The sequence below is a fragment of the Ostrea edulis genome, chromosome 8, assembly GCF_947568905.1.
Source record: "Ostrea edulis chromosome 8, xbOstEdul1.1, whole genome shotgun sequence".
NCBI classification, from domain to species: Eukaryota; Metazoa; Mollusca; class Bivalvia; order Ostreida; family Ostreidae; genus Ostrea; species Ostrea edulis.
The window spans coordinates 20,023,066-20,029,805 of record NC_079171.1 but is presented as its reverse complement, the minus strand read 5'-3'; positions in this window follow the sequence as shown (position 1 = coordinate 20,029,805).

The following is a 6,740-nucleotide window of genomic DNA, read 5'->3' as shown; positions in this document are numbered from 1 at the left end:
TTGTTTCAAAGACTGTTCATAACTAGTGGTAACCGGAAGGACGCGTAAATTTGTAAAATAATTCTCAGGTTTTTTTCTATTGTTTGAATGATCCAATAAATGTGGGATGCTTTCAATATAAAATCTTCTTGTTATTTGACCAATCCCATATGTACAGACAAAATTTGTGTTTAGTTTTAGTCGACAGGTTTTCCTCCATTAAGCCACTGTAAACAAGAAGAGTTGTTACTCCATTCAAAGAGTAAGTGAGAACGTGTTGACTCAGTAATGGACGCCTCGTGCTACACGTCATCCACTCTGTATAGTGTCTAACCTCTCCCCGGAGAACACGGGGTCAGAATATCATGGAAACAAGTTCACCCCGAGTTTCCAGAAGAACATTTCACTAATGGACGTAAACTACGGGGCGGATCGGTGCAAACAGCATCGGAAGTATCATTGTTCATCACTGTTTGAACAAGACATGATTATAATGTTGATTAATTGAAAATTGGAATCGACATTACATGCAATGTGTGATGTTTTTCAAATTCTAAAGGGCGATGTTTGACTATGACGTCACACAATCCTTACATGAATGGGGAAGCAGACAGTTATAATAATCGATATCAGACTAAACGCGTTCCGAGAAGAAATTAATGTGTAAAAAGACAAATGAGTGCACATAATAATCATTTTAGAACAACGCTTAGGAAAAGGGACTGGTTAATGAAAGGAAGAGATTGATTTCATACTAAACCGAAAAACAGCTTTCAAAACTTACTTTTATTCCGCGTATGGTACTTATACAGTTTTATGGATTATGATACGCCTATTAAGCGTGGAACATGTTCTTTGCGGACATTTCTCCTGATTTTTGCACATTAAAGGCTGAAAATAAAAAAAATATCTCGCATTATGATTGCAATGAGCACTTATACGTCGCACCACTTTGGATTGCAGGCAGCAGGCAATATCATTTCGTACCTACACTAAGGGCAGATTTTTTATTCAGTGTTCTGCACTAAATCTGATCCTACATTAAGACAACATATCGTTGATCGATGTTTTTAAGAAGCCTAAATTCCGTGAGAATGTTCTGTAGGGTGGTGTATGGAACGAGTTGGCGGTAGAACGCATGGGTGTGGTCTGTAATCTGAGTGTGGTTTGTAATCTAGGTCACTGCTGTAATGTGGGTGTGGTCTGTTGTATGTGTGTGGTCTGTTGTCTGGGTGTGGTCTGTAGTCTGGTTGTGGTCTGTAGTCTGGGGGTTGTCTGTAGTCTGGGTGTGATCTGTAGTCTGGGGATGGTCTGTAGTCTGGGTGTGGTCTGTAATATAGGTCACTGCTGTAGTGTGGGTGTTGTCTGTATTCTGCATGTGGTCTATAGTATGGGTGTGGTCTGTAGTAAGGGTGTGGTCTGTTGACTGGGGTGGTCTATTGTCTGGGTGTGGTCTGTAGTCCGGGTGTAGTCTGTTGTCTGGGTGTGGTCTGTAGTCTGGGTGTGGTCTGTGGTCTGTTGTCTGGATGTGGTCTGTAGTCTGGGTGTAGTCTGTACTCAGGGTGTGGTTTGTAGTCTGGGTGTGGTTTGTAATCTGAGTGTGGTCTGTACTCTGGGTGTTGTCTGGGTGTGGTCTGTTGTCTGGATGTGGTCTGTAGTCTGGGTGTGGTCTGTAGTCTGGGTGTGTTCTGTTGTCTCGGTGTGGTTTGTAATCTGAGTGTGGTCTGTACTCTGGGTGTTGTCTGGGTGTGGTCTGTTGTCTGGATGTGGTCTGTAGTCTGGGTGTGGTCTGTAGTGTTGGTGTGGTCTGTTGTCTGAGTGTGGTCTGTAATCTAGGGGTGGTCTGTAGTCTGGGTGTGTTCTGTTGTCTCGGTGTGGTAGGTAATCTGAGTGTGGTCTGTACTCTGGGTGTTGTCTGGGTGTGGTCTGTTGTCTGGATGTGGTCTGTAGTGTGGGTGTGGTCTGTAGTGTGGGTGTGGTCTGTAGTCTGAGTGTGGTCTGTTGTTTGGGTGTGGTCTGTGGTGTGGGTGTGGTCTGTTGTTTGGGTATGGTCTGTAGTGTGGGTGTGGTCTGTTGTTTTGGTATGGTCTGTAGTGCTGTTGTGGTCTGGGTGTAGTCTATTGTCTGGGTGTGGTCTGTAGTGTGGGTGTGGTCTGTAGTCTGAGTGTGGTCTGTAATCTAGGGGTGGTCTGTAGTGTGGGTGTGGTCTTTAGTCTGTGTGTGGTCTGTTGTTTGGGTATGGTCTGTAGTGTTGGTGTGGTCTGGGTGTGGTCTGTTGTCTGGGTGTGGTCTGTAGTCTGGGTGTGGTCTGTAATCTAGGGGTGGTCTGTAGTGTGGGTGTGGTCTGTTGTTTGGGTGTGGTCTGTTGTATGGGTGTAGTCTGGAATTGTCCATAATCCTGAGTGTTCCGTGTATGGTCTATAAGTTTAACATGTGATTGAGTTGCTTTTTACCAAATAGGCATTAATGCTGTATTGCCAAACAAAATTCATATAATTTGACACAAAATGACGACATACCATGTACAGGTTACCAGTAATTTTTTCATTACCAAATAATTTCAGACAAGGCGTAGAAGTATGTTGTGTAAAAATATTTTAGTCAAGAATAAAGATCTGATTTTTCATATTGATATAAACAGATTCGATCATGTTTCCGTAACGTACACTGCGGTTTCTTCAAACTGTTCCAGAACCTGAAATTACAAGGACAACCAAGGACCTACTTTTACAGAAGGATAGGTTGATAGGTTTACTGGCAAATCATGAGAAAGGGTTTACCCACGGACAATACTTAAAGGGCTTGGATTTATCATAAGCAAAGCTGATATCTTTCGATATTTTCAACATTTTTTTCTTCAAATAGTTGAAATACATTTGTAATTTCAGGAATACGAATGAATCTTATTTGATATCAAACTATTACAAATCGTGGACAACTAGGTACATCAAGTGCGCCTTTTTACCAATGTCCAATAAACAATTTTATCCTGCAATTCATTGTGATAAAACAGTTTTCGGATTACTGAGAAACCCCTCAGTTTAATTGACGAAATGAACAAATTAAGCTCTAGGACCATAGCAAGAGTATTAACGCCATTCCGCCAGACTTCAGAATTACGACACCGTTAGAGGTGAACAGCCTTTTTGCGAGCTGAAACACTCTTGTGATATTCACAGTTTTAGCATGTTTGTCAAATTACTTACTAGAAAACATAAAGTACCAGCCCCACGCAATTTTTTTCCTTCGTATTTTATTCAAAGCAGCGTAAAAATTATGATTAATGTGCTTGCGATTGTATGAACATGTCTAAAACTATATTTTTATCTGAGACCTATGTATTGGTTTGATAAAAAAAAAAAATTATGTGCAAAATTGTAGTTACTCTCTGCATGTTATAATCATTCATAGATTTGAATATATATATATAAGTCTCTTTTTTGAAAAAAAACCTTCTAAACACTCTAGAAATATTTCGACCGTGTTACCGGTCTTCTTCAGTTGTATTTATGTACCATAGCAACGTACATATAACGCAAGATATATATTTTTAAACCCTGGACAAGATAATGTCACAAATGTGTAACTACCATTCGTTTTCTCCCTAAATAAAAACAAAATGTTTTACAAGATCTAGTAAGTGATACGTAAATATCTCCTAACAATGATTTACAGTGTATACATCTCCTATTTAAATCGTAATAGGGAGCCAATATTTAGTAAGGACGTGGATAGCATAAATGCGACGAATTACTTGTCTTCAAATCGCAAGTTATCGGTACATATGCTATCTTTACTACGACTTAGTTATCACATAATTGTGCAATAGATATATTGTAATGGTGAGATACTGGTGTTTGCCTGCTACTTACGAGTAAGTATTATTACGACAGGTACAGGTAACCCGTAATTATGAGAAATCCGACTGGCAGTAACGAAATAACTACAACAAAAGTCTTCTTCATCTGCCTCAAGTCGTGATTACGAAATAAAATTGTCGTTACGAGATATCAGTAATTACGATATCAAAATGACCAGAGCGGCACCCTGTACAGGAGTAATCAGGTTTTGGATTTTGAAATATTATAATAATATAATTATATCAATTCCGCTTCTTCAAACAAAGAATACACAATGGTACACGAGAGACAGTCAGATATAAATTACATAAATATGGAACAGGTCAGGGTTAAATGTTAAGATAAAAAGGTAGTAAAACCGGTAAGCATTATACGTACAAAACGATATTCATGGATGACAGACTAGACCCTGTAAAGATATTGAGCTCACGGCGGGTGTGACCGAACAATTCGGGAGGTCCACTACTTCTAGGCACCTGATCCCACCTCCAGGATTTATGAGACAGATAACTTTTTCATATAGGAAAAATTGATATTTTTTAAAATAATGTTTATCTTTTTCTTACGAAAGCCAATCGAGTTCATTTTCGTAGCTGAATTTTTTTCGCATTATAAAGCGAAATTTTTAATTTTGCGAATTAACGTGTAACTTTCGCGTTATAACTCAAAAATTTTGCAAATCAACGTATAACTTTCGCGTTTCAACGCGAAACTTTCGCGAATTAACGCGTAACTTTCGCGTTATAACGCAAAACGTTTACGTTATAAAGCTTAAATTTTGCATATAAACACGAACTTATAGATTGAATGCGCTCAATAGTCAATATTAGAAAAGTAGCGATTTGTTCATTACAATGAAGAAAAATAACGATAGACTTGTCCAGCTGTACTTTGTAATTTTGTATATGCATACATACATCTCTTAATTTGACTGATTCAAGAAGATCTTACTGACCCTCGATTCTATTGTACATATTTTGTGTTATTAATTGTCACACAGGAGACGTCTTTCTAGATAATAAGATATGTCAAAACCAAACCAAAAGCATATTAAATGACAAAATTATAAAGCAGTTAGTTACAACGGTTGCAGTGAGAATTCTATGGATTTTTCCAAAAGATGACAGCCAAGGGACATGCTCTTTGAAAAGTGTGGACTCATCTATTATTGGAAGAAAATGATTTACTAGGTCACCAAGTGCTTTCTACAGACATTCTGAGGGTTTTTTCAGGTTATCAAAAGCAAATATAGATTAAACATTGTTTACTCAATAACACAATATAAATTCAGAGATTTAGTGGTTGATAATCCAATAGTTCTTTGAAATTCTATGACATTAGATATAAGGCTTGATTTTAATGGATGAAATTTTATACTTCCGTATAAAAAGCTGTTGTTAGCTAAGCAACACTGGTATTAATCAATTACAAATATGAGTTCTACTTTGCATTCAATAAAACTACTAGCATATATGCCAAATATTCTGAAATATGCGTGTGTAAAATTTTGGCTTGTTAGTGTGTGTATATAGTCCTTTACTTTAAAGTTACTTTTAAACGCATAAACGCCAGTCTTCATTCATTGTACTAATCACGGGTTCCTGTTTTATATAACTATTTTCAAATAGAACATTTCGTGTTTGAACGAGAAAACTACGCGTTTATTCGTGAAAGTTCGCGTTATAACGCGAAAGTTACGCGTAAACGTTATAATGCGAAAATTTATTTTTTTCAGCATCGAAAATGAGCTCAATTAGCTTTCGTATTTTCTCGGGGACCACAAGGGTACAATCTATTAAATTCGAAGTATGCAAGCATAGATTCGATCTGATTCAAACGACGGCCACCGGAGCCATTATGAGTCCTAATATAGGTATTCAAAATCCTCTAAAAACACAAGGGTACAATTGTCGTGGTATACAAGAATTTACGTGTTTTTGTAGATTCAACATTGTTTCAACTACGATATCGATCTCTGGGCATGGTCTCAATGAGATAATGTATAATGAAATCCTTTTTCAAATAGTCTTTTATTTGAACCACTTTTGTTTCAAGAAAGATTGATATTCTACTTTACAGCACGTGTGTTTTGTTACGCTATTAGTGGCTGGGGGCTGCTGTTGTATAATATTTTGATATCTTATCTTTCCATTGTCTAGAAACAATTCATATGCCAACAACCTCTTCTTGATGCTGATATATCTTCCATCCAATGTTTTCTTTGTTTATTTTCTATGACTTATTTATTTATTTAAATAAATGACAAACGTTTACACCACAACATTTTTTCTGTAATGGTTTATATGAAAAGGAAACCTAGCTGCAATGTTACCTTGGGTTAAAACAAAAGTTTTAACATAAATATTCTCAAAAACACAATGGTGCAATTTTTGAAATGAACAATCAAGCATGCGTCCTAAGGTAGTGTAGATTCAATTAGCGGGGTCACGGTTCGGTCCCATTAGGAATTTAAAGATTTCTATATGGGAAAATATTTTTCAAATATCATAAGAACACATGTTATGTACACCATACAACAGCCTGACTTGCATCCTCATGTCCTGTTTACCCATTCCTCTCATCTATCTCCATCAACTAAGTAAAGGAAGCAATATAAAGTTTTACAGAATGATAAAAGACTATTCCATTTGGAAAAACAATTTTCAAGTTTCTATGGCCATTAGGGAAACCCGCTTGACGTCAGAAAAATAACATAGATTAAGTCTGGTCTTGAAACTCTATCCAATATCGTTTTGCTCTAAAAAGGGACGGGCATTGATAATAATAGATTAGGCTTCAGAACTCTTTTCTAATTGGTCGATATTATAAGAGCTTATATATTCTTCTCTCATTGGTCGATATGATAAGAGCTATATTGGAATTGCGTAAAAGTTTGAAGAA